This window comes from Carlito syrichta, unplaced genomic scaffold (genome assembly GCF_000164805.1).
Source record: "Carlito syrichta isolate Samal-C Ts95f unplaced genomic scaffold, Tarsius_syrichta-2.0.1 Scaffold316271, whole genome shotgun sequence".
Lineage (NCBI taxonomy): Eukaryota > Metazoa > Chordata > Mammalia > Primates > Tarsiidae > Carlito > Carlito syrichta.
The window spans coordinates 60,318-72,619 of record NW_007260367.1 but is presented as its reverse complement, the minus strand read 5'-3'; the positions used below and the strand labels follow the sequence as shown (position 1 = coordinate 72,619).

Sequence of the window (12,302 nt, the reverse complement as noted above, 5' to 3'; positions counted from 1 at the left end):
TTCTCTCACTCTGTCGCCCAGACTGGAGTGCAGTGGCCGCTCCCGGCCACCACAGCCTCAACCTGCTGGGCTCCGGCGATCCTTCCGCCTCAGCCTTCTGAGTAGCTGGAACTACAGGCTCATGCTATATATATTTCTTTAAAGTACAGAAAACCACCTGCTGATGCTGCCAAACTTGCAAAAATGGACCCTTAAGAAATGTAGCATGTTTTCTTTAGTGCTTTTTTCTTCTCCCCAGAACAGAGACAGCGAGATGGGCCCCATGTCTGAAAATATTACATGGGGAAGACATAGAAAAGCAACTGAACTGACACAAAGGCAAAAGCGGGCAGCCCTCCTCTGGAGGCAACAGCTCCAAGAAGACAGAGCTGGAACCAGAATCTAAACCTTGGGACTCTGGCTGATATATAAAAAAATATTAGGAACAAAATAAATATCCATATCGCCATACTGGACAACAGAAGAGCAGTAAGTTGGCAAGTATGTAATTTTCGTTTGTTTTTATAGTTTGTTTTTTACTCTCTAAATCTAAACTCCTATATTTTCTGTCTTCCCTATCTCCATATGTTAGAAGCTCAGTACAAACAAACAAAAAAACCAACAAAAAGGCTGGATGCGCCTCGCTTATTGTCCACAGGGATGTTTCAGATTATTGTTAAATTAGAAGGAACTCAATGCTTTAGAAACATCCCATGACTCAATTTAGTCACTTTAATTTCCTATTGCTTAGGCTGCCCAAGTAGCAAAATGTCCAACAATTCTTCAACCTTCTTTGCTATCATGACCTCTCAAAAAGACACTTTGTTTCCTTGTGACAGTAAAGTAGAAATTGGATACAACTACTGCCGTTTCCAGGCCTGGCTGATAAATAATTTTGAACCGTTTCATCATCTGAACCTTTAATACATAATATGTCTTAAGGAGTCTACTAACAGAGCAAGAGCTTCTTGATCTGTGAAAACATATTAATGCTAGGAGAGTTCCCAAATGGCAACAGATCAATACTTATTCCATGCTTGCCAGGCACCAGGGAGAGCACTGAGTCATTGACGAACTTTGGCTCAATTCACCCTAATAGTGAAACCTTCTGTGAGAGTGGTAGCAGGCATTCATCCCGTTTCACAGATGAGGAAACTCTTGGAGAGGGTTAAGTAACTCACCCCATGTCACACAGCTGGCACATAGTGGAGCAAGGACCTCATCCAGGTCTAACAGTGTCCCTTCTCTTAATCCCTCTACTGTGAGTAGTTACAATCGCCAAAGTAATAACCTGGTGACCAGATTCAAGTCTATTTGAGCTTAGCTCATAATGTCTCAGTCCGTTACCAAAGGTGATTTGGGATTTGGGATGGGGAGAATTGATAAATTATTTTCAACAAGTCATAGTCTAATGCATAGGTTCTGAATCTGTTTTTGTGCTGTGGGCCCCTATGAATGTCTGGTGAAGCCTATGGACACCTTCTCACAATACTGATTTAAATATACAATGCACAAACACACACACATATGCTTACATATAATATGCACATATAGATGACAAATGAAGCTATTGAAGTCAACTAGTGAAAAATAAATTTGTGAGATAGCAATATATATACTTCTATATTAGGATAGTCAATAAGAGCAATCAGTGGGTTCGATAACCTGTCATTTTAAAGTAGCAATGAGCATAAAAGTTGTTTCAAGGTATCTATGACAGTGTACGTGACACTTGGTATGAAAATATCTCGGCTTTCAATTGGTGACAAAGTCAAAGGTACTGTGAATGCCACTGTGATTTGTTGCCTGCGTTCATAATGGAAGGAAATGCTAGATTTCATAATTCATAATGAAAGGAAATGCTATTTCAGTTTGAGGTTAGTGAAAATAAGGATGCAACTTTTTCCCTTCCAAGTTCATTAACCCCTTGAATCCTACCCAAAGACCCTTATCCCAGGTTAAGAATCTTATTAAATAATCTGATGCTTACCTAAAGAAAATATTGTGTTTACCCATGATAAGATGTTGCAGTCTAAAACACTGCACTTTTTTTTTTTTTTGCTTTGACATGGAAATTGTATCAATCCATTTTAGTATTTGATCAGTAATTAATATCCAGAAGCAAATTCAGTGTTTGGTGAACAACATCTTTCCTGTCAACCATTACTCTGGATAATGTTTAAAGCAGACACTGCTTGATACAGTTGCTTCTTTGTTGGAAGGTAACTAAAAGCATTGCACATCAGGACCACATAACTTCAGTATAGCACAAAATTCTGCTGGAAAAAAGGAAGCTAAGGTTTTTAATAAATAAGAGTTTTCTACAAGTTTAAATTACCAATGGTCTATCAGTCAATTTAAAAGAACAGAGATGGCCAGGCACAGTGACTCATGCCTATAATCCCAGCACTTTGGGAAGCTGAGGTGAGAGGATTGCCTGAGCCCACGTGTTCAAGGCTAGCCTGGGCAACTTGGCGAGACCTCATCTCTACAATAAGTCAAGAAATTAGTTGGGCATGGGTGCATGCCTATAGGTCTAGCTACTTGGAAGGCTGAGGCAGAAGGATCACCTGAGTCCAGTAGATTAAGGCTGTGGTGGCTGTGAGAGTGTCACTGCACTCCAGCTTGGGCAACAGAGTGAGACTCCAACTCAAAAACAGAGACTACTTGTAAATGTATAATGCATGGCAGGGATGGAAATCCAAAGTTAGCTTAAGGTTTTGGGGACAATTACAGAAATAGTGTCATACAAGTAGATGCCACTGACAAGAAGACATGTTTCTAAATGCAATGCTTCAGATCAATGGCTGGTGTGTTAAGAGTAAAACTGTGCTCTCAAATGTATGGTTGGCTTGTAAGCAAGTAAAATAGTAAGTAATACACAAGTAAGTAATAAAGGATTTAGAGCACCCTTTAGGAATCAGAGTGAAAGTTTCTCCAAATATATGCCACACGGGGGTTCCTGTAAGATGGAGGCGATGTCACTATCTATGGTCTCGGGTCCCCAAACTGGCCACACTGTGATGGCTCCAAATTTTTTCCCATTTTTCCCACTAAGAGAAATCTGACCTTGTGATTTGCTTTGACCAAGAGAATGCAACAGAAATAATATTCTGGGGCTTTTGAGTGCAGGCCTTAAAAGAACTGGCCTCTTCTGCTTCTCCATTTGAAAAATCAGCCACTGTGTTGTGAAGAAGTCTAGGCCAGGACATTGCATGATTTAGAGGCCACGTGGGAGAGCGCTGGAGGAGAGAGCATCTTGGACGTCCCAGCTTTAGCTGAGGCAGCTGCGCGTGTGACCTCAGCCTACCCCATCTGAATCAGAACTACACAGCTGAGCCCATTCAATCTGGATAATTGTGAGAAAGAATAAATTGTTGTTTTTAAGCCACTAGGTTTTGGGGGTAATTTGTTATTCCACAATAAATAACTGAGGAAGGAAAATATTTACTGGAAATTCTTTATTCTTTTTCCTGAAAGATCTGTTGTTCCTATCTTGGATTCATGATATACATTGAAAACCAAAGCCTGCTCCCTCTTTCCAATGCAGTTATCAGACATAATGACACTGAAAGCTTAGGCAAAATGTTTATCATGCAAGTCAAAAAAGACCAAGTTCCCATGTGGTCTTAGGCAAACTACCAGCTTCTTTTGTTCCCCACTGGCCTCCAAGAGCTAGCAAGTATGTTCTCTAGTGGCCTTTGGTAGACAAAAGCACTAGAGATGCCCCATCAGACCCTTCTTCAAGGATGGACTTGCTTCCCAGCTGCAGGGAGTACAGTCAGCAGGCAGCCTCCAGCTGTCAGCTCCTTCAAGCTCTGCCCCAGCTGCAGAGAGCCGCTTCTTCCAAGGTGATGCCCTTCCAGGGGCAACCCACATTTGGTGGCTGAGTGAGTGAGATGCACAAAGGCCTGGCTATTTTGGCCCAATGTGAGACACTCTGATGGAGAATATTCTTCTAAGAGCTCCCTGCCAAGTTTGACCGGCCTATTCCACAGTTTTATTTCTCCCTTGGTCCACATTTTCCCACCCGCTTCCTTCCATAGGTGTTGATCCCTAACAAACAATTTGGGCCCCAAACTTTGCCTACTTTTGGAGAACCCAACTAGTGACTGCCAAGAAGCTCTCTGTCTAGGAGGTTGGGGAATGGTTTGATTGCTATGTTCTGGTTTTCTGATTCCCAGAAAGAACTTTAGCCAGGTCTGGGAGTTGGAGACAAAGAACCCATAAATCGAGACGTTCCTCTTTGTGGAAAGTGACACAGCTTGGGGAGAGAGAAAGATTCTGTTTGCCAATTTCAGTAACAAAGCCAAAACATTTTCCCAGGGAATTAACTACATTCGGTAATCATTGTTTTAAACCTATTTCACAGTTGCTTTTCTCTATTTAATATATATATTTTAAAACTTCTCATTTCCTCTCAACTAGTCAAATACAAGTCAACTTTATTGCTCTTTGCATCCTCTGATCACGTTAGTGCAACCGTGGACTTGCTGAAGAGCTTCCTGGGACTGTTAATTCCTTCAGAAACATTCCTTAATGCTCCCTAAGTTGTTTAAAATTCTAAAAAAAAAAAAAAACCAACAAATTGTCAAACAAGAAATGACAACTGAGCGATGGTTCAAGCCTGTAATCACAGCACTTTGAGAGGCCGAGGTAAGAGGATTGCCTGAGCTCTGGGGTTCCAGACCAGCCGGGGCAACTTGGTGAGTCCTCGTCTCTACAAATCAAAAAATAAGCCGGATGTGGTAGCACGTGCCTGTAGTTCCAGCTACTTGGAAGGCTGAGGCAGAAGGATCACCTGAGCCCAGCGGGTTGAGGCTGTGGTGGCTGTGAGCGTGCCACTGCACTCCAGCCTGGGTGATAGAGTGAGACCTCCAATGAAAGCAAGAAAGAAAGGAAGGAAGGAAGGAAGGAAGGAAGGAAGGAAGGAAGGAAGGAAGGAAGGAAGGAAGGAAGGAAGGAAAGAAAGAAAAAAAGAAATCCAAGAAAAGTAGCTCTCTGTTATCCCTTCTGTGGATTACCCATGGAAAAGCTCAAATCCTAGCCTGACTGTCTACTGCACTCAAAGAACTATGATCATCCCTTCACTTTTCAGCGCAGTCAAAGAAACAAACTAAAGCGAATGTGAGTTCCAGACAGGCATGATGAGGAAGCTGTGGTTGTTACTGCTTTGTATCGGCACACCATGCTACCTTCCCCCCTTCCTCTTATAAGCACTCCTCTTTCCTTTAGGGAACAACGTCTTCTGAGTGGTCTGGAGGTGCTGCCAAATACACTGTCAACTATCATGCCACCCCCTTCCTGCCACCACCACAGACTCCAAGGATGGGCATGTAGCCCACACCCAGCCAACCAGAGCAGTTCATCTCTTTCTACTCCACTCTCCTCACAGGTTCTGTGGTGCGGTGGAAAGACTGAAATTTAGGTTGTCACATCTCAGATGCTATCACCATTTGAAGCCTTAAGCAAGTTTCTCAGGCGAAGCTTGTTTCCTCATTTATGAATTAGTAAATACCATGACATAGTTTACACAGGTAGCTACTAGGATTCATACAATTGTGGATTAAAAAGTATGTGGCAGGCCAGGTGTGATAGCTCATGCCTGTAATTCCAGCACTTTGGGAGACAGAGGTGGGAGGATTGCTTGGGCCCAGGAGTTCAAGACCAGCTTGGGCAGCATAGAAAGACCCCGTCTCTACCAAAAAACCCCAGAAAACAAAAAGTTAGCCAGGCATGGTGGTGTGCACCTGTAGTCCACCTACTCAGGAGGCTGAGGAGGGAGGATCACCTGAGCCCAGGAGGTTGAGGTTGTGGTGAACTGCCCACAGCCTGGGCAACAGAGTGAAACCCCCAACTCAAAAATAAATAAAGAAATAAAAATGTATGGCAGATCATGGCCTGAGCGCTCACAAATGCTGAATAACGGGTGGCCATCCTTAGCCTCCCCTTTGACTGTCTCATCGTCCCTGTGAAGTAACTGTCCTCACTAAGAGCTTCCAGAACCATTTACCAGCCCACGGGTGGTAAGCAGTTAAACGGAAATTCAAACCAGGTTTGTCTAACTCCGCCTTCCTCTCATGACACCAGACAATCTCCAATTGGTGATGACTCTCTGGAACAGCCTAGCTTTGAGGGTGGCATGCTCCCTCCCTTTGGTTTCTCTAGGTGTATCCTCTGCTGAAGGTCTGATTCCTGTTGGAAACCAGGATATTCTGGGAGAAACCCCTGAGGAGAGTGTGGCAGACCATACCTGAGGCTGAGGGCTTCAAGTACCAAACCCACATCAGGGTCAAGGTGTAAGTCTTGGTGTAGGACTTGTGCTTTAAAGCGCAGGTGCTTTCTGGGTCTGCTGAAGAGAGTACCAGGGACACAAGCATGCAGTGATCTCCCTGTGGATACTTAGCTTTTAAGTTGGTATAGATACACAGCAAACACCATCTCTCAAACAGGGAATTGGTCCTCATAGCTTGGACATTCCAAAGCGTATTCCCCTCCCTAGCCCCTGCCGCCATCAAGAAGGTAATCTTATCACATAGATGGAAAACTTGCTTCTAATAAAGTTCCTAATATGACTCCCTATTTCTAGGGTCTCCTCACTCTGAGTTCATCCTATTGCCTCCATTTTAAACTTCCCACAGAACTACTTTGAAAATGTGTTTAAAGACCTTCTATGGCTTCCCACTGCTTGAACAATGGAACAGGCACCCTTTGCCTACCATCCCGGCTCCATGATCCCTATCTGGTTTCTCTCCCAGCTCTCATTCTCCAAACTCCTCTTACAGTTCAAGTAAATGCTTAGCTCCTATCTTTTGATGCCAATAGATGGAGAGGCAGGGAACTGACAGAAAGTTTATTTCTAAATTCAGAATTCAGGAAGATAGAACCTGGCTCCTGGCATTTCTTGAACTGGTCTGCTCATCCCTTAGGTTCCACAGTTTGTTTTTATAAGTTTAGGGTTGCTGGTACCCATACATTGACTACGTGACTGACAGAGCATTGTATAGAACTTAAGTTACAGCCACATTTTGTCAACAGTAACAATTATGGTCCATGTCTCCTGGTGTCAGTTACCAAAGGGTAGCTCACAGTTCCTCTTCTCAGTAACACCAAACTGAGGAGTTGATCAAGCTTACCATAGAGTATAGGAGTTAACAGAGCCTATTACAAAGTAAAACCTTATTCACATTGTTAATTGGTAGTTATAACACACAAAACGTTATTTCAATTACAAGGCGTATGGCTACCTGGGCACTATATTTTCAAATCTATGACTACTGATAAAAGGGAGTGAGTAGGGATTCATTTCTCTCAGTTGAGTGAGTGCAATCTGCAATGGGTTAAGGGTTCTTTGAAGTGACTTGGTGGGAATGTATAGAAGATAAGGGAAACACTTTCCTTTGCTAATTTTCAGGAATGTAGGTATGGATAGGCCTGCTTGAATATCATTATGTCATTCTTTAAGGGTTGTGGCAATATGGACAGACTATACTGGGTTTCCGTATCACTCCACACTATGAACCAGACTAGGCACCCTGTCCCATGCCTTGCCCTGAACTCTCGTGTTTTTGACACTGCCAACCATGTTCTTGATGCTCATTTTGATCAATTTCAGCATGCATTCTTTCATGAATGTCAGAAGTTCCAAGATAAAGCCATACCTTTGCTTAAACATTGACTAAACCTGACCTTACTACCAACTAAGCTCTAGTACCTTCTTAAAAAACCTGATATTCTCTGTGTATTGAAGGTAGTCACCACAGGTATGAGTCAGAGCTAACACTAGATATGAAATATATTATTTCTCAGGCCTGCTTTAATTATGGCAGACATGAATACCAACTCCAATTTTAACTGTACCAGCATAATGCTGGGAGTCCATCATTGCAGTGGTGATTATGCTCATGAAGTAGAAAAACACTGGGCAGGAAGCCAGGAGGCCAAGACTCTAATCTCAGCTTGGACATGTAGTGGGTAGGATACTTTGGGGAAACTGCTTAACCTTAGGGCTTCGATTTCCCTCACCTGGAAAATAAGATCTCAAATTCATTCCAGCTATAAAATGCTACCTTGCTGAGATAATCCATCCTGTAACTGCTGAATAAACCTGAATTGATATTGAAAACATGAAAGAAAATGACAATGGCTCAAACTGCAGTGAGGAAAATTAGACTTGGAGATTATGTAAAATTCATGATCGCAGAAGTTAAGTCCAGTAAAATTTGATAAGAATGAAAACTGCTCAGTGACTCAAAACTTTCTTCAACATTTACATGGAAAATAACTAGTGTCGATAAAAAATGGTTTCAGTAAAATATAGAAAAAAATGAAATGGTTTCTTCAGAACATTTAGCTTTAATGAAGTTTATACTAGAAAAATGTTCTTTTTTTTTTTTTTGAGTCAGAGTCTCACTCTGTTGCCCAGGCTGGAGTGCAAATGGCATGCTCACAGCCACCGCAGCCTCATCCTGCTGGGCTCATGCAGGTAGCTGGAACTACAGGCGCACACTATCATGTCCTGCTTGTTTTTTGATTTATTGTAGAGATGAAGTCTCACCAAGTTCCCTAGACTGGTCTTGAACCCCTGGTCTTAGGCAACCCCTCGCCTTGGCCTCTCAGAGTGCTGGGATTACAGACTTGAGCCCTTACACCCGCCCAGAAAAATGTTCTTAACGAGACCCATCAGGCCATTATTCTTATTAAAATTTTTAATTTCTAACGTGGAGTCAAAACCTCCTTAGGGCTGGCATGGTGATCCAGTGATGTGAGAACAAAATGTCCCACATTTCAAAAGTGCAGTGACAATGAGGCAGGGTAGCTAGCATAGGTTAGGCATAAATAGATAAGTTTCTTATAGGCGGGCTTTAGGAAGCTGTTCAGACATTTTTTATTACTTTCCTTTTTTTTAACTGCAGACCAAGCTGAAATGTGAACTCACCAGCCTACCCTATCCCTCACCTAATCAAAAGAAAATCCCATCCCCTATAAGAGTAGAACAGCCCAACCTTTCAGCTCATAATCACTAAAAATCTTTCAGGTTCCCTGTTGAAGATAAAAGCCTCAACCCCAACCCTTACTGATCAAAAACAAAGGCCTAAGGTGGAGTCAATGTACCCAATGTGCAGCCATTTCAACATTGCTTAGCTTTGTAACATTTTTCTAGCAGTTCACTTTAATTTACCCTCTCACCACTAGCCAAGGACAGAACCAGTTTCTCAGAGGTAGCTATTGATAATTGACTTACAAACCTCTCCCCAGCTTGTTTTGCAAACAAGTTAACCTAATCAGTGACTTTCCTGACACAGACCCCATCACCATGGCAGCAGTCATGTGACTAGCCCACCCATCTGCCTGCTGTCTCTCCTGAAGTCAGTACCTGTGCTTACCTGCCCATAACGTGGAGTGGACCACCACTCAATCACATGAACAACCTGCCCCCATCAAAAGGAATGTTTAAAAGCATTCAACTTCAAACAGCAGTCACCATGGTTTTATTAAGCACTGGCCAGGCCATGTGTTCTATGAGCTATGGTCACCACGTTTTCTTAGCTTTGGCTCCCTCCCCTACCTTGGGGAGGCGAATCTCCATTTTCTCTCTCTCTCTCTCCCCAATTTACTTTCTAAATAAACTATAGTTTTCCATCTAACTTCTGTGCAATTCTTTGCATCTTTTGCGCAGCACTGGATTGCAGACCACACATCGCCCTGGTAGGACTGACCTAACATCTTGGAGGTCCCTGCTAGGATTCCGGTACCTAGCAGACCCCAAAAGGAGCAGCAGAGTGGTCTTGGCAGCGATTGCCACAGGTTGCCAATAGCCAAGGACAAAGAGGATTAGATCTCTGGGACCCAGAAATAACAGTAGTAAGGGCTCAGAGTTAATGCCAGTGTAGAGCCTGGCCATGATCTTAGTTATCCCATAGTCTAAGGTGTACATTTTATATAGTCTCTCTCTCTCTCAGTAGAGATAGAGATATAAGATATAGATATCTTACATACATGTAAATATAGAGAAAATTCTGACATTTGCTAATGGTCATTATACTTTTCTGCATTGCTTGCTAACTGGGCTTCTCTGGGTGTTAATGAAAAATAGATATTTCCAATTTTTAAACAAAGATACCTTAGAGATAATTCAGTCCAAATCTTGCATTTTAAAGACTACTTCTGCGTTTTACAAAAGCTCAGAAAGACTGCTGATCAGATTCCATAACAAGGCAGTGTCGTACACTTACAGTGGTACAAATACCAAAAACTCACTCCCTTCCAGGCCACAACCAACAAGGAGGAACAAGAAGCATTCATGCTTCCCCTGATCTCTGAAGGCTGGTTGGAGCCTCATTTGTTTTCTCTGGGCATCAGTCGAAGTGAATAAGTGGGGAAAATTGCTCCCCCTCTCAGTACCCTGTTGCTTCCCCTGGAGAGCTGTCATTCCTTTAAGTGGACATTTTAGGTAACCATCCAGAGACAAGTCTACTTTGGTTTCAACTTTTAAAAATTAAGAGCTGTGGTGTTTGGCTGAGAGTGTGGTTTCTTTTTTTGGCAGTCGCATACGCATGCTTCTGTTTTTGTGTGTCTCATGCTGAAAAGCAAATCCATGGCTAAGGTCCGTTTTCTTCATTATCAGACGCTTGACATTTGGATGGTGTTCCGGGATCCAGGCTCACAGAGGATGCCTTTGTTCACACGGGAGCCCTTTTCCCTCGTCTCCACACACAACCCCAATCCAATACGGAGGCACCGAAGGGGAAGGATCTCCGCCAACATTTTAAAATCACCTACACAAAATGCAGATCCCTCGCTGTGTGGTAAAACACTCCCTATCACAAACATATGTGGGTCTTGCTTCTTTTGTTACCCGTTTTTTTGGCAGCCAGAGAAGGAGCATTTCATCTCTAAATGTGTTTTGCATTCACGGGAAGAGTCAGCGGGCTTAGTGTGATATTTGCCACCAGTTTTTTGACTGGCGGCCAATTCCTTTTCCCACCTCTGTGGGACATGCTGCCTTGGAACAGCAATCTGGTCTCCCAAGCTGGACATTTTATGCAAAGAGCCAAGCAGGACACATGTGCAATGCCAGGCACTGGAGCGTTTCACAAGGCTGGTCCGGGGCATATGAAATAACAGGTGGTAGAGGCAGCCACCAAAGAATTTTGAGGAGACCCTGTGCATGCCTGGTGAGATTCTCATCACAACACAGTGCAGCGGGAGGTGACATGCCCATGGCTTCCTGGCAGATTAACATTCAGATCTGCCCTTAATGGCCTGTTATTAATATTAATATTCCAATTTGCACTTATGGGTTGATTTTCAATAGCCTATTTTCCCAGATCTTGACTTTCACTATTTATAATTTTATTTTTTAAATATATGTATTCTTGTGATCCAGGATAACAATAATAAAAATAGAAATAGCAAAATTTACTATGAGTCAGGTGTTGCTTTAAGCTTATTAGCTTACTTGAATCCTGTCAACGGTTCTATGAGGATCTATCCTATAGACAGGGTGGCTTACAAAACAGGAATTTATTTCTCTCAGTTCTAAAGACTGAAAAGTTCAAGATCGAGGTGCTGGTAGTTTGGTTTCTAGTGAAGGCCCATTTTGGGCTAACTTTTTGCTATGTCCTTCACATGACATAAAGAAAGCAAAGGAGCAAACTCCCTGGTATCTCTTCTTATACCAACACCAACCCCCCCAACTCCAGGCCCCACCTTTCTTAACCTTAATTATCACCTTACAGCTCACATACAATCACATTGAGGGTAGGGCTTCAATGTATGCATTTGGTGGGGAGGGATGACAAAATTCAAACCATAACAGGTAGGTATAACTGAAATTTTAAAAAATAAATAAGTGGGTTAAAGAACATATTAGTAGGAGCAGTAGAAATGAGTAGAAAACAAGAAGATAGGTTGGCAGAAAATATCAAAGCTGAAGCATGGGGAAAAGAAGGGATAAAAATAAAACCATAAGGAATAAAATGAAAAGTTCTAACATTCATTTAAGTAGGATCTTAGAAGGAGAGGAAAGAGAGTGGCAGACAAGCACTGTTTGAAGAGGTAATGATTGAGAACTTTCCAAATATGACAAAAGACAAACAGGAAATCTCTCTCTCTCTCTCTCTCTCTCTCTCTCTCTCTCTCTCTCTATATATATATATATATATACACACACACACACACATACTTATATATGTACCTAAATAAATATATAAATGTATATTTATGTATTTATAACTATACCTATAAGTACAAATAGTGAAAAATTTCAGAAAACCAAAAAATAAAAAATAAAGAAAATCTTAAAAGTAGGCAGGTGGAAA

General features: G+C 42.2%; 1 protein-coding gene across 1 annotated transcript in view; it reads right to left on the bottom strand.

Moving 5' to 3' along the window:
• Positions 1-12,302, bottom strand: part of CPVL (carboxypeptidase, vitellogenic like) — a gene marked incomplete at its 5' end in the record, with an annotated part of 77,522 nt that overhangs the window by 12,907 nt on the left and 52,313 nt on the right. The gene's annotated exons all lie outside the window — the stretch shown is intronic.